The sequence below is a fragment of the Centropristis striata genome, chromosome 8 (assembly GCF_030273125.1).
Source record: "Centropristis striata isolate RG_2023a ecotype Rhode Island chromosome 8, C.striata_1.0, whole genome shotgun sequence".
Taxonomy (NCBI): Eukaryota; Metazoa; Chordata; class Actinopteri; order Perciformes; family Serranidae; genus Centropristis; species Centropristis striata.
The window spans coordinates 2,830,235-2,850,029 of record NC_081524.1 but is presented as its reverse complement, the minus strand read 5'-3'; the positions used below and the strand labels follow the sequence as shown (position 1 = coordinate 2,850,029).

At 43.6% G+C, this 19,795-nt stretch overlaps 1 pseudogene; it reads right to left on the bottom strand.

The window, feature by feature from the left end:
• Window positions 1–86: 86 nt before the first annotated feature.
• LOC131976151 (zinc finger protein 236-like) lies at window positions 87–19,704 on the bottom strand (annotated as a pseudogene).
• Between the last annotated feature and the right edge of the window lie 91 nt (window positions 19,705–19,795).

The following is a 19,795-nucleotide window of genomic DNA, read 5'->3' as shown; positions in this document are numbered from 1 at the left end:
GAGAGAGAGAGAGAGAGAGAGAGACCACAGTGCATTCAAAGCACTAAGTTAAATATCCACAATTACATGTCATTTACTAATAATAATTAGCCTGGCTAACACCAGACCAAATCTCATTCTTCAGGAGTAGGAGTCAACATAAGGGCATCAGTCTCCTGCTTCAGGACAAGCTGCTCTCCCTCCTGACCGGTGCAGAGTTCCTGCTGTTCCCCTTTGATCTGTGGAGGATCTGGTTCTTCTTGGTCCGGACTGGAGTTCCTCTCCTGAATACTGAGCGGCTGGTATTCAGAAGATACAGGATACTTCTGTGATTGTAGAAAAGGCCGGAATATTTCTCTGTCTTTCTCATTTGAAACCTGCAACCAGTCAGTGTCGAGAGACGGCACGTCAAGTAGAGTTGGGCAGGTGTAAACATTTTCAAATCGCTTTTATAATAAGCCAAACATGGGACTGAACTGAATTTTAGTTCTAAGTTAACGTAATATATTCATTTATTAGTCCCACCAGGGAGAACAACTTGATGGTCCAAGAATTGCCATTCATAGAGATAAAAATGACACAATTTTGGTCAGACACATAAATGGGTTAATTTATTAAAATAACAAAAAGATGGCACATTTCACAAGATGTCTCATAAATTTTTTTTAAAAAAGTAGTCATGCCAATCCGTTTCTAATGTGAAATCTGAAGTTTTGCAAAGAAGTGTCAAAGGCTTTATATATAACTTTGAAATATTATGTGAACAACATGGATTTAAATTCGTCTTGTTCAATTTTAAACAAAAAGTAATTCCAACATTGTAAATGGACATTTGGCAGAAACAACAACCATCCAGATCACACCATGAATGTAACAGCCACAGCTGTGCACTCACTGTGAAACTAACGTACAGAAACACTGTTTGAAAAGGGATATGGAAGTAACAATGTCATTAAAAGGAAAACGTTACATAAAGACACTGACATCTCATGTTTGATGGAGCTATTGCAACACGAGTTTCAGCACAATCCCTAAATATTTCTTCAAGAATGTGATTTAAGAAAAACGAACATTTCTCCAAGAACTTTAATTATGTGGCTTCTAACTTGTGCTGCTTCTCATCAGTGTGGTCTCTTCTCATGTGGACTTTCAACTGACTGATAAATGTGAAACATTTGCCACGTTTTGCAAGAATACGGCTTCTCACCTGTGTGGGTTCTCATGTGGGCTGTCAAGTGTGTATTATTCCTGAAATTTTTCCTGCATGTTTTGCAAGTGTACGGCTTCTCACCTGTGTGGGTCCTAATGTGTATTGTCAATTCATCTTTACGCCTGAAATCTTTCCCGCATGTTTTGCAAGAATACGGCTTCTCACCTGTGTGGGTTCTAATGTGGACCGTCAGGTTTGAAATACTCCTGAAATCTTTGCCACATGTTTTGCAAAGATACGGCTTCTCACCTGTGTGGGTTCTCATGTGGACTGTCAATTGTGAATTTTTCCTGAAATCTTTCCTGCATGTTTTGCAAGAATATGGCTTCTCACCTGTGTGGGTTCTCATGTGGACTTTCAATTCTCCTTTTTGCTTGAAATCTTTTCCACATGTTTCACAAGTGTGCGGCTTCTCACCTGTGTGGGACCTCATGTGGACTGTCAAGTTTGGATTACTTCTGAAATGTTTCCCGCATGTTTTGCAGGAATACGGCTTGTCACCTGTGTGGGTTCTAATGTGGACCGTCAGGTTTGAAATACTCCTGAAATCTTTGCCACATGTTTTGCAAAGATACGGCTTCTCACCTGTGTGGGTTCTCATGTGGACTGTCAATTGTGAATTTTTCCTGAAATCTTTCCTGCATGTTTTGCAAGAATACGGCTTCTCACCTGTGTGGGTTCTCAAGTGGACTTTCAATTCTCCTTTTTGCTTGAAATCTTTTCCACATGTTTCACAAGTGTGCGGCTTCTCACCTGTGTGGGACCTCATGTGGACTGTCAAGTTAGAATTACTTCTGAAATTTTTACCACATGTTTCGCAAGAAAAAGACCTCTCATCTGTGTGGACTCTCATGTGTGACTTCAATAAGTAGTTAAACTTAAAAAATTTCCCACATGTGTCACATTCAATAGGCTTTTTACATGTCTGAGTTCTACGGTGAATCTCTGACATGTCAGCATTGTTTACATTGTTACTGTGACTTCTGTTTTTGTGAAGTCTCCTCTTTAGTGGTGGCTCTGTACTTCTAGCAGATCCTGAGTCCAGATGCTGGCCTCCGTTCTGATCTTGGCTCTCAGCAGACATCTCCTCCATCGCACTCTGAGTTTCATTGACATTCAAGTTCACAGTCTGAGCTTCATCATGGTCACTTTCTTCAAGAGTAGGAGTCAACATAAGGGCATCAGTCTCCTGCTTCAGGACAAGCTGCTCTCCCTCCTGACCGGTGCAGAGTTCCTGCTGTTCCCCTTTGTTCTGTGGAGGATCTGGGTCTTCTTGGTCCGGACCAGAGTTCCTCTCCTGAATAATGAGCGGCTGGTCGGCGAGAACCTCCTCTTCCTTACAGACATGCTGCTGTTGGAGCTCTGGAGGAACAGAAACAGAAGATACAGGATACTTCTGTGATTGTAGAAAAGGCCGGAATATTTCTCTGTCTTTCTCATTTGAAACCTGCAACCAGTCAGTGTCGAGAAACGGCACGTAAAGTAGAGTTGGGCAGGTGTAAACATTTTCATATCGCTTTTATAATAAGCTAAACATGGGACTGAACTGAATTTTAGTTCTAAGATAACGTAATATATTCATTTATTAGTCCCACCAGGGAGAACAACTTGATGGTCCAAGAATTGTCATTCATAGAGATAAAAATGCCACAATTTTGGTCAGACACATAAAAGGGTAAATTTATTAAAATAACAAAAAGATGGCACATTTCACAAGATGTCTTATAAAAATAAAAAATAAAAAGTAGTGATGCCAATCCGTTTCTAAGGTGAAATCTGACGTTTTGCAAAGAAATGTCAAAGGCTTTATAAATAACTTTGAAATATTATGTGAACAACATGGATTTAAATTCGTCTTGTTCAATTTTAAACAAAAAGTAATTCCAACATTGGAAATGGACATTTGGCAGAAACAACAACCATCCAGATCACACCATGAATGTAACAGCCACAGCTGTGCACTCACTGTGAAACTAACGTACAGAAACGCTGTTTGAAAAGGGAAATGGAAGTAACAATGTCATTAAAAGGAAACAGTTACATAAAGACACTGACATCTCATGTTTGATGGAGTTATTGCAACACATGAGTTTCAGCACAATCCCTAAATATTTCTTCAAGAATGTGATTTAAGAAAAAAGAACATTTCTCCAAGAACTTTAATTATGTGGCTTCTAACTTGTGCTGCTTCTCATCAGTGTGGTCTCTTCTCATGTGGACTTTCAACTGAACGTTAAATGTGAAACATTTGCCACATGTTTTGCAAAGATACGGCTTCTCACCTGTGTGGGTTCTCATGTGGACTTTCAAATATCCTGTTTGCCTGAAATCTTTGCCGCATGTTTTACACATGTACGGCTTCTCACCTGTGTGGGTTCTCATGTGGACTGCCAATTGTGTATTATTCCTGAAATTTTTCCTGCATGTTTTACAAGTGTACGGCTTCTCACCTGTGTGGGTCCTAATGTGTATTGTCAATTCATCTTTACGCCTGAAATCTTTCCCGCATGTTTTGCAAGAATACGGCTTCTCACCTGTGTGGGTTCTAATGTGTACCGTCAGGTGTGCATTACTCCTGAAATCTTTCCCGCACGTTTTGCAAGAATATGGCCTCTCATCTGTGTGGACTCTTGTGTGTAACTTCAACAAGGAGTTATACTTAAAACATTTCCCACATGTGTCACATTTGACAGGCTTTTTACCTGTATGAGTTCTACGGTGAATCTCTGACATGTCAGCATTGTTTACATTGTTACTGTGACTTCTGTTTTTGTGAAGTCTCCTCTTTAGTGGTGGCTCTGTACTTCTAGCTGATCCTGAGTCCAGATGCTGGCCTCCGTTCTGATCTTGGCTCTCAGCAGACATCTCCTCCACCGCACTCTGAGTTTCATCGATACTCAAATTCACATTCTGAGCTTCACCGTGGTCACTTTCTTCAGGAGTAGGAGTCAACATAAGGGCATCAGTCTCCTGCTTCAGGACAAGCAGCTCTCCCTCCTGACCGGTGCAGAGTTCCTGCTGTTCCCCTTTGTTCTGTGGAGGATCTGGGTCTTCTTGGTCCAGATTGGAGTCCTGAATACTGAGCGGCTGGTCGGCGAGATCATCCTCTTCCTTACAGACATCCTGGTGTTGGAGCTCTGGAGGGACAGAAACACAAGATATAGGATACTTTTGTGATTGTAGAAAAGGTCGGAATGTTTGCTCTGACTTTCTCATGAGATATTGAGGCGAATCATTGTTAAGAGTGTTTCCAACGGCTTTTATAATAAGCCAAGAATAGGACTGAACCGGTATGTCCAATTTTACAACTAGGTGTAGCACTTACTTGATAACAATGTTCCAGTTAACTCTGATTCGGTAAAAACACATTGTGAAATGGTCAAATCTCAAAGACGAAAACACACTGCACTGTGGTAGCAACCTGGCAATCATAAGGTGGCCCCACCCTAAAACTTACCCTGGTTTATGGTATATATTACTTTACTGGGACCATTATTTACTCAATGAACATCATGCTGTATTGTAGAAGACTAACTCAAAATTTGAACTTGCCGACAGTCCTTCAACAGATTTTTGTTTAAGAATATTTCTGTTAGAAAAAAGTAACAAGGCTTAAAATAGTTATACTTCTGTCAGAATCACTTTATTCTACAAAACATGTCCAAAAATAAGGCATTTGCATCTGCTCCTCAGAGGCACTGTGAAGACAGCCTGAAGGTCCAGCAAAAGGCGGGATGGAAGATGGACCCTCAGGAGCTGCAGCAACAAGAGAAGGCTAAATGTGAAGGGGGAAATGCAAGTTACACTTTGCAAGCAGGTCAGACAAGGAGAAGTCAGAGCCAGGTCGAGCGCCTTAGTGTTACTGATTTCACCGTTGCAAATGGTCACAGAGAGTTGGGGCAGCCTTACCAGCAGCAGGCCCTAAGTCAACAACACGCGCACAGGCCAGATCGTGAGCGTCACACAGAGACACCCAGCAGCAACCCCATAAAACAAGCAAGGCAGAGACCAACCAGACAAACCAAAGTGAAATGGCCAAAATCTATTGATAAAGCAGCCTGTGAAAGCTTTGACCAGGACCATCCTTGACAACTTGCTACAAGACAGCACAATCACCAAGCTAAACCTCTTTGGCAGCATCGTCTGTGGGGAGGGCAAGGAAAGGTTTCAGGAGGTGACCCAGAGGAAGAACTTCCCTAGGGAAGTGGGAAGGTGTGAGCAAGAGATCATCAAGCTTGTGAAGGAGAGGGGGCTGCTTAGGAGGTCCTGGCGGAAAGCAGACGAGGACGAAAAGAGTGTCTGAAAGTGCTGTGGGACCAGATCAGAAGAATGCTTGCAACCCTGAGAAGGTCAGAGGGGATCCGGAAGCGGAGAGGCAAGATAGAGAAGGAGCAGACAAGATTCTTTCGGTATCCTTTCAGACATGCCTGAAGCCTGTTGGAAGAGAAAAATAGCGGGAGGCTGGAAGCCTCTGAAAAAGGAGCTCCAGGACCATAATAAGAAACAGCTGACCGACGAAGAAAAGAACATCCCTCTTGGATCTCCAGGGCATGTGCCACGTCCTGCCGAGCCAACCACTGAATTTGACTCAGCAACACCCAAATGGTCTGAAGTCAAGCTACTGGTAGACAATGTGGCTCTGTCTCTGCACCAGGTTCGAATGGTGTGCCCTTCAAGGTTCATAAGAACTGACCCATGGTGCTGAACTACTCTGGAGGCTGATGAGAGTAGCATGGAAGGCCCAAAACATCCCCTCGGAATGGAGCCGAGCAGTGACAACCTCCATCCCAAAAGAACGACACCAGCTGCCAGAAGGCAGGCGTCCCAGGGTTCTCCGGTTGCGTGGAACCCTCAACCATGATCTGGGAGCATTTTCAGACAGCCAAGCGTGAGAAACAAGACCTCCATGTAGTTTGGCTGGATCTGCCAGCAAGACTAGGTTCCTTATAAGGTCCCCCCCCCCCCCCCAAGCTGCACACATAACAGGCTCATTCTCTGAACAGGCGAAGAGCACGACATCGTCATCGGTGATTATATGGCTATTAAACACTTAATGCTCTCAAGTATGGCAAATATCGGCAGGCAAAAGCCAATGCATGGCAACTGCTGCCGTCACTTGCTCACATGCAAACTAAACACACTGATAACATGTCCAGGTACAAACTTCCTTAATGTGCATTAGGGATGGGTACCGAATTCGGTACTTTTATAGGTACCGACCAAATTCCGTCGGTACTACCGAGTACCGATTCAAGTAAAATCAAACGGTACCATGTTTCGGTACCTAAACGGCGTTACCTTTAAACTGATCATTGATTTCAACCTGTTTTCATTTGACGTCTTGATTAACAAGCGTGCTGACGATCGCACTATTTTTTTTATTTACCTCCTCGTCTGGCCCTGTCTGCTCACCGCGGCCACTAGCCACTAGCTGCTGCCCTCTTCCGCCCCGGCACAGAGACGAACAGCCGGCTCTAGGCCTGCTAGCCGCCAGCTGCTATCTCTCCAATGTCTCTACCCGGGCTTGGCCTTAGTCTGCCTCCAGATTGGACCTTCCTTACTCCGTTTGCTCTCTCCATTCTTCTGTAGACCAGTCATTAACAGCTAGCAGCTAGCTGCTGCATCTCTGGTCCTCCGCTAAAACTCCGATCTTCAACTCAGGAATTTTACCTGCCACTTTATTCCAAACTGCCTCGCTGAAATTAAATCCCTCAGACTCCTGCGTCATCCTCGATATGTTCACAGAGCAGCCCAACTCAACTTTGTTTATTCCAACCATGCCATGCCCACAATACTGTCTGACCGGTGCTGCGCTGCACAGCTACGACGTCATCACAACAAATCACACGTGCACTTGCAACCTTTTTTTTTTTTTTTTTCTCCGTGCACTTGCCACCTGAGAGCGCTCCTCTGCATTCTTTGATAACACTCCAACCTTCATGTTACAAAATGCACGTTCACTCAACAATAAAGCACTGCTCATCCTGGATTTTATATTGTTTTGATATATTTTTTAAAGTTTATATTTTCAAACGCAAAAGTACCGAAAATTGGTACCTTTGAGTACCGGTACCGATTCCCAGGTACCGGGTATCGGTACCGTATCGGTTCAAATGTGAACGGTACACATCCCTAATGTGCATACGTCATCACGCATGTACAACGCATGGACATCAGCAGGAAGAAAGGGAAAACACACAGTGAATGTCTGAGCCTTTTAACAACATGACAAGTATTCACTGAAAGTCTGTTTACACAGAGCAGAGAGGAGAGGACAGGAGAGGCTGTTTACACAGAGCAGAGAGGAGAGGACAGGAGAGGCTGTTTACACAGAGCAGAGAGGAGAGGACAGGAGAGGCTGTTTACACAGAGCAGAGAGGAGAGGACAGGAGAGGCTTGAAACATGACAATACTTCAATATGTACAATATGTGGAGAAAACTGTTTCTTTCCAACATCCAAGACCCTTGTGGCCACTTTAAGTGTGGTCGATATAGATTTAATTGTTTTCCTATTTTTTTCATGTTTTCTCCAGAGATATTCCACTTTCATGTTAGCCTATTCTTTATTTTATGAAATAACTGTGTTATTCTGCACAAAGACATGTAAAGTTGTTCCCACTTCTAGCCATGATTGTGCTGATTCCTTACAGCTTCAGGACTTTTCTTTGCTGCAGTGAAATACAAGGCCACAGTGTGTAAAATGTTTTTTTTTTCGACGAAGATAAAATTGCAAATTAGTACTACCAAAATGTATTTTACATATTTTGATTGTATGTATATTAACCCCCCTCTGTTTTATGTTATTAAAATAATATAAATAAGTATATACATACCTATCCTGTGTAACTTTATTTGGGGTTTCCAGAAGATATCCAGCAGTTTGCGCTGACGATCGATCTCGTCCTCGTACACGACGAGAGTTTTCTCCAAAACTCCGAATATTTCTTCAGCAGCAGCAGTCAGTCGCTCGCTGACAAACTGTCTCAAAGTCTCAACTGTAGACATTGTTGCTGAATGACAACTTCAACACATTAACTCATCGCTACAAACACAATATTGTCTACAAGTTAATTCAATACCGACACAAGTCATGTCTCTGTTCAATGAGCTGGTGTTGTTTACTTCCGCTCGATGTCACACTGTTTAGGTTCCGACAGGGGAAGTGTCGGCACTCTTTTGTTCCGCTTTCAACTGATTGGAATTTTATTTAACAGTATGCATTAATTACCTTGATTAATTTTTTTTTGCTGACGGACATCTTTTTATCACTATGTAGAAAATGATTTTGTTTAAAAAAAAAAGGGAGTGAGAAAAACCACAGTGCATTCAAAGCACTAAATTAAATATCCACAATTATTAATTATTAATAAAAGTAGTGGCTTCTAATCTATAAATTATTATATAATGATTACAGTTGGACTCAGCACAAAATCTCACATTCTATTAGTGCCGCTTTTCCTTAAAGATAAGGACTATAAAACACCTGCGCCGTCGCTTTACTTACTAAGTTTTATTTTTGAAAATATGAAAGGAAGTGGTTTTTAATACACTCAGCCTTCGTGTCAGCACAAGGCCACGGTTAATCCAGATGTTAGCATTGTATAAAAAAAATTAACATACAAACTGTTTTATTAAGTTGATGGGGGGAAAAGCGAAAGACTACACTGTCGGCAGGATTCAAACCTGCTCGGGCAGACCCCAATGGATTTCTAGTCCATTGCCTTAACCAAGTCTGAGAAAAGTTAAATTGTCATTTTAATCAATTGATTCAATCAGATGAATGCCCCACTCCAAGGTTGCACTTTAAATGGTTGGCAATTTATTCTCGAACACTAGTTTTAACCCCAAACTCATTTAAGATAACATAAGATATTTCTTTATTAGTCCCACAACGGGGAAAAAACTTGAAGGTCCAAAAATTGTCATTCATAGAGATAAAAATTACACAATTTTGGTCAGAAACATAAATGGGTTGATTTATTAAAATAGCAAAAAGAAGGCACATTTCACATTTCAAAATATTTCTTATAGAAATTTAAAAAAATAAAATAGTGATGATTGTCAGTCTCTGAGGTAAAATCTAACTTCTTGCAAAGTAGTGTTAAAGGCTTTATATATAACTATGAAATATTATGTAAAGAACATGGATTTAAACTCATCTTGTTCAACTTCAAACAAAAAGTAATTCCAACATTGTAAATGGACATTTGGCAGGAAAAAACATTCAGATCAAAGCATGACTATAACAGCCACAGCTGTGCACTCACTGTGAAACTAATATACAGAAATACTGTTTGAAAACAGACATGAAAGTAACAATGTAATGAAAAGGAAAACATTACAAAAGGATCCTGTCATCTCATGTTTGATGTAGCTATTGCAACACAGGAGTTTCAGCACAATCCTCAAATCTTTTTTCGAGAATGGGATTTAAAAACCCTGCACTTCTTGTTTGTTAAAAATAAGGATCTACTGTCTACTTTGTGATCAACGTGAACATGTGTCTGAAAAATCCAAATAAAAAATATTTGAAATTAAGAATGGGATTTAATAAAAAAGAACATTTCTACAAGAATTTTAATTATGTGGCTCCTCACTTGTGCTGCTTCTCATCAGTGTGGGCTTTTATCATGTGGACTCTTAACAGAGAGTTAACTGTGAAACATTTGCCACATGTTTTGCAAGAATACGGCTTCTCACCTGTGTGTGACCTCATGTGGACTATCATATGGTGTTTTAGTCTGAAATCTTTTCCGCATGTTTGGCAAGAATACGGCTTCTCACCTGTGTGGGTTTTTATATGACAGTTCAGTATTTTTTGCTCATTAAATCTTTTCCCGCAGGTGTTGCAAAGGTAAGGCTTCTCACCTGTGTGGGACCTCATGTGGAGTGTCAATTCATCTTTACGACTGAAATCTTTCCTGCATGTTTTACACATGTACGGCTTCTCACCTGTGTGGATTCTGATATGACGGGTAAGTGTTATTGCCACACGAAATCTTTTCCCACAGGTCTTGCAAAGGTACGGCTTCTCACCTGTGTGGGTTCTCATGTGGACTTTCAATTCTCCTTTTTGCCTGAAATCTTTTCCACATGTTTCACAAGTGTGCGGCTTCTCAGCTGTGTGGCCTCTCATGTGGACTGTCAAGTGTGAACTACTCCTGAAATGTTTCCCGCATGTTTTGCAAGAATACGGCTTCTCACCTGTGTGGGTTCTCATGTGGGCTTTCAATTCATCTTTACGGCTAAAGTCTTTCCTGCATGTTTTACACGTGTATGGCTTCTCACCTGTGTGGGCTCTAATGTGGAGCGTCAAGTGTGCATTACTACTGAAATCTTTCCTGCATGTTTTACATTTGTACGGCTTCTCACCTGTGTGGGTTCTAATGTGGACCGTCAAGTGTGTATTAGTCCTGAATTTTTTCCCGCATGTTTTACAAGAGAATGGCCTCTCATCTGTGTGGATTCTTTTGTGTACCTTCACTAGGTAGTTATTCTTAAAACATTTCCCACATGTGTCACATTTGAAAGGCTTTTTACCTGTCTGAGTTCTACGCTGAATCTTTGACATATCAGCATTGTTTACATTGTTACTGTGACTTCTGTTTTTGTGAAGTCTCCTCTTTCGTCGTGGCTCTGTACTTCTAGCGGATCCTGAATCCAGATGCTGGCCTCCGTTCTGATCTTGGCTCTCAGCAGACATCTCCTCCACCGCACTCTGAGTTTCATCGATACTCAAGACAACAGTCTGAGCTTCACCGTGGTCACTTTCCTCAGGAGTAGGAGTCAACATAAGGGCATCAGTCTCCTGCTGCTCTCCCTCCTGACCAGTGCAGGTTTCCTGCTGTTCCCCTTTGTCCTTTGAAGGATCTGAGTCTTCTTGGTCCAGACTGGAGTTCCTCTCCTGAATAATGAGCGTCTGGTTGGTGAGAACATCCTCCTCTTTACAGACATGCTGCTTTTGGGGCTCTGGATGAACAGAAACAAAAGATACAGGAGACACTTCTTTGATTGTAGAAAAGGTCGAATGTTTGCTTATTTTTTTCTCATGTGAAACCTGCAACCCATCAGTGTCGAGAGACAGCACAACAATCAGAGTTTTGGCTGTATAAGCATTTAAAACCGCCTTGAAAATAAGCCAAACATGGGACTGAACCTGATATACCAAATTTCACAACAAGGTGTTGAACTTACTTTACCAAAACGTTCCAGTTAACTCTGATCCAGTAAAAACATACTATGAAATGGTCAAATCTCAAAGACGAAAAAACAAAGTGCACTGTGGCAGCAACCTGGCAATCATAAGGTAGCCCCACCCCAAAACTTACCCTGGTTTATGGTATATTTTCCTTTACTGGGACCATTATTTACTCAGTGAACATCATGCTGTATTAAACAAGACATACTTAAAGTTTGAACTTTTCGAGAAGTCTCCTTCAACAGATCATTGTTTAAGAATATTTCTGTGAGAAAAAAGTAACCGAAGCGAGGTTTAAAATAGTGATATTTCTATCAGAATCACTTTATTCTACAAAACATGTCCAAAAATAAGGCATTTGCATCTGCTCCGCAGAGACACTGTGGAGACGGCCCGAAGGTCCACCAAAGGGCGGGATGGAAGATGGTCGAAATAGGACGGATAACACGGAAACAACCGGAATTGAAATGACAAACGATTAAAGGACCCTGAGGAGCTGCAGCTGCACGTGGTCGAAGGTGACAACTTACAGGGGTTTGCAAATTCAACAAGGGAAGGCTAAATGTGGAAGAAAGGATCAAAGGCAAACTTACATTGCGCAAGCAGGTCAGACAAGGAGAAGTCGGAGCAAGGTTGAGCACCACAGCGTCAATGATTTGACTGTTGCCGATGATCACAGGGAGGTGTGGCAGCCATACCAGCAGCAGGCCCTAAGTCAACAACACGCACACAGCCCTGAGCATGAGCGTCACACTGAGACACCCAGCAGCAACCCCACAAGACAAGCAAGGGAGAGACCAACCAGACAAGCCAAAGTGAAATGGCCAAAATTTATTGGAAAAGTTGCCTGGGAAAACTTCGACCAGGATCTGCACACCATCCTTGAGAACTCACTACAAGGCAGCACAATCACCAAGCTAAACCTCTTTGGCAGCATTGTCTGCGGGGAGGGCAGGAAAGGTTTCAGGAGGTGATCCAGAGGAAGAACACCCAGAGGGGGGTGGGAAGGTGTGAGCAAGAGATCCTCAAGCTTGTGAAGGAGAGGAGGCTTCTTAAGATGTCCTGGCGAAAAAGCAGACAAGAACGAAAAGGAGGGTGTGAAAGTGCTGTGGGACCAGATCAGAAGCAGGATTAGCAACCCTGAGAAGGGCAGAGGGGATCCGGAAGTAGAGAGGCAGGAAAGAGAAGGAGTGGGTGAGATTCTTTTGGTATCGTTTCAGACATGCCTGAAGCCTGTTGGAAGAGAAAAAGAGCGAGAGACTGGAAGCCACTAAAAAAGCACCTTGAGGAACATATCAAGAAACAGCTGACCGACCAAGAAAAGAAAATCCCTCCTGGATCTCCAGGGCACGTGACCCGTCCTGCCGAGCCAACCGTTGAAATTAACTCAGCAACACCCAGATGATCTGAAGTCAAGCTCGTGGTAGACAAGGCAAGCTCTGTCTCTGCACCAGGTCTGAATGGCGAAAGGTTTAGTTTGGTGATTGTACTACCTCGTAGCAAGTTCTCAAGGATGGTTTGCAGATCCTGGTCGAAGCTTTCCCAGGCCGCTTTTTCATTAGATTTTGGCCATTTCACTTTGGTTTGTCTGGTTGGTTCTTCCCTCCACATTTAGCCTTCCCTTGGTGAATTCGCTAGACTTTGTAAGTTGTCACTTTCAACCATCCATCCTAATTGCTCCATCTTCCATCCCATCTCTCGCCTGTCTACATTTGTGGTCGCAGTTAGTTAGGGTGACCCCAGTGTGATGACACATGGAGAGGGGTAACTAGCCCATCCACCCCTGGTGCAGTCTTTCCTGCCGTCAGTCGGTCTTTACCGGCTGTTAGAGCTGAGGACTATAAAACACCTGTGCCGCCGCTGCCCATACCTACATATTTTATTTTGAATATATGAAAAGAACTGATTTTAATGTTGTCAGTTTTCTTGTCAACATAGAGGCACAGTTCTTACAGATAAAAGCATAGTATAAAAAAATAAATAACATACAAGCTGTTTTATAAAATCCACAGCAAAATAATGGCCGCGTTTCCCAGATTCGCTCTTAGCGCTTAAGAAGCTCTTAAGCGCTAAGAGCGTCTTAGGGACGCGCTTAAGAGCGATGTGAAAGAAGGAAGTGTTTCCCAGAGTCGTTCTTAGCTTAAGAAGATCTTTCACTAAGAAGGAAGTGTAAGATCGCCCTGACCCACTCTTAACGGCCTTCTTAGCGACCAAACGCTCAGTGCAGCCGCATCAGGGAAAGTTATATCGGACACAAAGGAATACTAAAACCCTGCGTAATGATGAATGTGCGCTCATAGCTGCAGAACACTGACGCAAGAAAAATAATAGCATAAGAAGAAAAATAACGATATAAAAATAAAGAATTGCCCATGTGTTCCTGTAGCTACATAAATAAAATAAATCATCATTACTATCACTCTTTACGTTTTCACACACATTCGGCATCTGCATATGAGTTTGCAGTAGCTATAAAAACATAAAAAACCCTGTGGTATTTCACAGATATGAGGGAAACTGACAGGTGTAATTGAACTCAGCTGGAACCTCATCAAGAGGGTCTCCACCTGCAAGTCTATATAAAGGCGTTGCCGAAGTCCACGCGTGTGAGACACCATGGCTGCAATACAGCATATTCTCGCTGCGAACCAACAGCGTCGCCGTGCGCGAAGCCAGACGGTTTATATAAACGCTTATGTGCGTCAGCACTTCTCCCCACTCGACGTGCTGTCGGACCGGGCTGTCCAGTCCAAGTACCGGCTTCCTCGTGAGGAGATCCACCGCCTCGTCACGCTCGTGTCACCACACATCCAGAGGGCAACCCGCTGCAATTTTGCCCTCAGCCCGGAGGTGCGACTCCTGGCCGCGCTGCGTTTTTACGCAGTGGGGAGCTTCCTGGAGGTGGTGGGGGAAGCAAGGCACCGGTTTCACGGAGTGTGGCAGCCGTGACACCGATCCTCCTGCGCCATGCCCGGAGACACATCAGGATGCCCACCACGCGGGACGAGGTCCGCCAGTGGGGTATATATGCGTTAATGGCTTGATTACTACTCGGATACACCTGTTAGCTGTGATCACACACACACACACACACACACACACACGTAGCCTTATTGCACAGGTGTGTGGGGTGACTTAAGCGCTGATAAAGTGGTGGGTGATCGATTTGCCTGGCATCGATTGATTTATATTTCAGCACCACGGCGGTGGACAGCTCCCACTAAGAGCTTCTTAAGAAGCTTCTTTGGCGGGATCTTAAGAAGGCAGTTAAGAACGCATCTGGGAAACACCCCTATCTTAGCGCTCCTTCTTAGCCGAACCCTTCTTAAGAGCCTTCTTAAGTCCTTAAGAACGAGCGAATCTGGGAAACGCGGCCAATGACAGTTAAAGACTATGTTGTCGGCAGGATTCAAACCTGCACGGGAAGACCCCAATGGATTTCTAGTCCATCGCCTTGACCAAGTCTGAGAAAAGTCATTTTAATCAATTGATTCAATCAGCTAAATGTCCAACTCCAAGGTTGCACTTCAAATGGTTGGTGCGTTATTCTCTAACACTAGTTTTGACTAGAAACTAATTTCACTAAGATAACATAAGATATTCCTTTATTAGTCCGACAACAGGGTGAAATTTGATGGTACAAGAATTATTATTGATAGAGATAAAAAATGTCACAATTTTGGTCAGACACATAAATGGGTTGATTTATTAAAATGGCAAAAAGATGGCACATTTCACATGATTTCTTATAAGAATAAAAAAATAAAATAGTGATGCTCGTCTGTCTCTGAGGTAAAATCTAACTTACTGCAAAGTATTGTGAAATGATTTATATATAACTATGAAATGTTATGTGAAGAACATGGATTTAGAGTTTGTTCAACTTCAACAACTTCAAGTAATTCCAACATTGGAAAATAGACATTTGGCAGAAACAACCATCCAGATCAAATCATGACTGTAACAGCCACACCTGTGCACTCACTGTGAAACTAATGTTTACAACACAACACCGTTTGAAAACAGACACGGAAGTAACAAAGGCTTCTCACCTGTGTGGGCTCTCGTGTGTCACTTCTATAAGGAGTCATTCTTAAAACATTTCCCACATGTGTCACATGCGATAGGCTTTTTACCTGTCTGAGTTCTACGGTGAATCTTTGACATGTCAGCGTTGTTTATATTGTTACTGTGACTTCTGTTTTTGTGAAGTCTCCTCTTTAGTGGTGGCTCTGTACTTCTAGCGGATCCTGAGTCCAGATGCTGGCCTCCGTTCTGATCTTGGCTCTCAGCAGACATTTCCTCCACCACACTCTGAGTTTCATCTATACTCAAGTTCACACTCTGAGCTTCACCGTGGTCACTTTCCTCAGGAGTAGGAGTCAACATAAGGGCATCAGTCTCCTGCTTCAGGACAAGCTGCTCTCCCTCCTGACCGGTGCAGGGTTCCTGCTGTTCCCCTTTGATCTGTGGAGGATCTGGGTCTTCTTGGTCTGGACCAGAGTTCCTCTCCTGAACACTGAGCAGCTGGTTGGTGAGATCATCCTCTTCCTTCCAGACATGCTGCTGTTGGAGCTCTGGAGGGACAGAAACAGAAGATACAGGATACTTATGTGATTGTAGAAAAGGCCGGAATATTTGCTCTGTCTTTCACATTTGAAACTTGTGACCAATCAGTGTTGAGAGACGGCATGTGAGTAGAGTTGGGCAGGTGTAAACCTTTCAAAACCTGTTTTATAATAAGCCAAACATGGGACTGAAACGGTTTTACAACTAGATCTTGCAGCTGGAGAAAAAGTTCCAGTTAACACTGATCCAGTAAAACATACTGTGGTGGACAGTGGACATCCCCAGGGTGTCCCACAGTTGATTTCAAGACATTCTGATGTATTATTTCAAAAATAAAAGCCTTTTGAAATTTTACATAATACATTATATTTTCTCCAATTTCAGATTACAATTACAAGAAAACGGTCCATAATAAAATACTTATTCCACTCCTGGTGGACAGTGGACATTCCCAAGATTTCCCTGGCCTGATTTTCAAGACATTCTGATGTATGATTTCAAAATGAAAGTCTTTTGAAATCTCACATATTCTGCCATCTTTAATTAGAGGGAAAATAGCAGATTATCTGAGATTTCAAACTAATTTAATTTTGAAATGATAGATCAGAATGTCTCGAAATCAACTGAGGGAGACCTGGATGGTTTTCTTTCAATTGTAATCTAAAATTAGAAGAAATACTTTGTATTATTTGTAATTTTAAAAGGCTTTTATTTTTAAATTTTCCATCGGAATGTCAGCTGAGGGTCTTGCAATCAGGGGGGTCAGAGGGTCATCCTGAAGATGTCCACTGTCAATCTGAAGTGGAGTGAGTTTTTGATTATGGACATATTTATTGAAATTGTAATCTGAAATTTGAGGGACAATATTGTATTATCAGAGATTTCAAAAGACTGTTATTTTAAAATAATGTGTCAGGATGTCTTGAAATAAACTGGAGGACACTGAGGTTGTCCACCTGAAGTGGAATGAGTCTCTGATCATGGACGATTTTCTTTTAATTGCAATTTGGATTTAGACGGAAATAAAGTAAAACCGGAAAGCTATTTTTATGAGTAAGGCCAAGCGCAAATCGTGGCAGCGGCACCTCGCTGCGGCATCTCTAGTGGCACCCCCGGATGCCGCAGCGAGGTGCCGCTAGCGTCGCGGCACATGCCACTGTTTGGGGGAGATGCCACGGCACATGCCACTAGATGCCACGGCACATGCCGCTGTTTGGGGGAGATGCCACTAGATGCCACGGCACATGCCGCTGTTTGGGGGAGATGCCACTAGACACATGCCACTAGATGCCACGGCACATGCCGCTGTTTGGGGGAGATGCCACTAGACACATGCCACTAGATGCCACGGCACATGCCGATGTTTGGGGGAGTTGCCACTAGATGCCACGGCACATGCCGCTGTTTGGGGTAGATGACGCGGCACATGCCACTGATTGGGGGAGATAGCCGTGGCACTTCCGTGCACCTGGGTTGAGGTGTGTGTGTGTGTGTGTGTGTGTGCGTGCGTGTGTGTGTTAACTTTTTCCCTGTTGGTTCTGTTACTCTCCACAGCACGGAAATGAAGACACTATTTAGCTTTTTTTTCCACTCTTTTTATTTAGGCTAGGTTAAGCCTCTTCCTCAGGTTTATCTGAACCTGGCAAAAACTTTGTAATTTTCCTCATCTAGGAGTTTCTCACAGAATTTGTCATAGTCTTTTTTTTTTTGAAACACAAACGTGAACATTTCTGCTGTCGAATCCTCTTCAACATCACATTTCCAGTTTTGAAGCTCACTGAGGGCCTCAATTTGTTCTTCTTTTTCCATTGAAAGGACGCCAGGAAGTTTTAGTCCTCCATTGAAGTCTTCCTTGCTGCACCAGTCAGCTGCAGTCATGCAATCTTTTAACAAGATATTTTCCTGCAGAAAAGGAAAAAATTAAGTGTGGTCCAAATACATATAGGCCTCGTAGGCTGGAAATGTGATGTTGAAGAGGATTCGCCAGCAGAAATGTTCACGTTTGTGTTTCAAAAAAAAAAAGACTATGACAAATTCTGTGAGAAACTCCTAGATGAGGAAAATTACAAAGTTTTTGCCAGGTTCTAGGAACCTGAGGAAGAGGCTTAACCTAGCCTAAATAAAAAGAGTGGGAAAAAAAGCTAAATAGTGTCTTCATTTCCGTGCTGTGGAGAGTAACAGAACCAACAGGGAAAAAGTTAACACATACACACACACGCACACACACACACACACACACACACACCTCAACCCAGGTGCACGGAAGTGCCACGGCTATCTCCCCCAAACAGTGGCATGTGCCATGGCATCTAGTGGCATCTCCCCCAAACAGCGGCATGTGCCGTGGCATCTAGTGGCATCTACCCCAAACAGCTGCATGTGCCGTGGCATCTAGTGGCATGTGCCGTGGCATCTCCCCGAAACAGCGGCATGTGCCGTGGCATCTAGTGGCATCTCCCCCAAACAGCGGCATGTGCCGTGGCATCTAGTGGCATGTGCCGTGGCATCTAGTGGCATCTCCCCCAAACAGCGGCATGTGCCGTGGCATCTAGTGGCATGTGCCGTGGCATCTAGTGGCATCTACCCCAAACAGCGGCATGTGCCGTGGCATCTAGTGGCATCTACCCCAAACAGCGGCATGTGCCGTGGCATCTAGTGGCATGTGCCGTGGCATCTCCCCCAAACAGCGGCATGTGCCGTGGCATCTCCCCCAAACAGCGGCATGTGCCATGGCATCTAGTGGCATGTGCCGTGGCATCTCCACCAAACAGCGGCATGTGCCGTGGCATCTACCCCAAACAGCGGCATGTGCCGTGGCATCTACCCCAAACAGCGGCATGTGCCGTGGCATCTAGTGGCATGTGCCGTGGCATCTACCCCAAACAGCGGCATGTGCCGTGGCATCTAGTGGCATGTGCCGTGGCATCTCCCCCAAACAGCGGCATGTGCCGTGGCATCTAGTGGCATCTCCCTCAAACAGCGGCATGTGCCGTGGCATCTAGTGGCATGTGCCGTGGCATCTCCCCCAAACAGCGGCATGTGCCGTGGCATCTAGTGGCATCTCCCCCAAACAGCGGCATGTGCCGTGGCATCTAGTGGCATCTCCCCCAAACAGTGGCATGTGCCGTGGCATCTAGTGGCATGTGCCGTGGCATCTCCCCCAAACAGCGGCATGTGCCGTGGCATCTACCCCAAACAGCGGCATGTGCCGTGGCATCTAGTGGCATGTGCCGTGGCATCTCCCCGCTAGGTGCCGCTGCCACGATTTGCGCTTGGCCTTGCTGATTTTTATTTTGAAGGCCCCTCTATCGCACACGTTGGTACCGTAATATCTAGTAAAATCATGCATCGCGAAAACAAGCGGCGGCAAAGTTTATTTTGCCTATTTCGATTACATTGAACCCCCTCTGTTTTATGTTATTAAAATAATATAAATAAGTATGTACATACCTATCCTGTGTAACTTTATTTGGGGTTTCCAGAAGATATCCAGCAGTTTCCGCTGACGATCGATCTCGTCCTCGTACACGACGAGAGTTTTCTCCAAAACTCCGAATATTTCTTCAGCAGCAGCAGTCAGTCGCTCGCTGACAAACTGTCTCAAAGTCTCAACTGTAGACATTGTTGCTTAGTGACAACTTCAACACATTAACTCATCGCTACAAACACAATATTATCAAGAAGTTACTTCATTACCGACACAAGTCATGTCTCTGTTCAAAGACAGCAGAGAACAGACACCACGTGTTCTCTGCTGGTGTTGTTTACTTCCGCTCGATGTCACACTGTTTAGGTTCCGACAGGGGAAGTGCCGGCACTCTTTTGTTCCGCTTTCAAC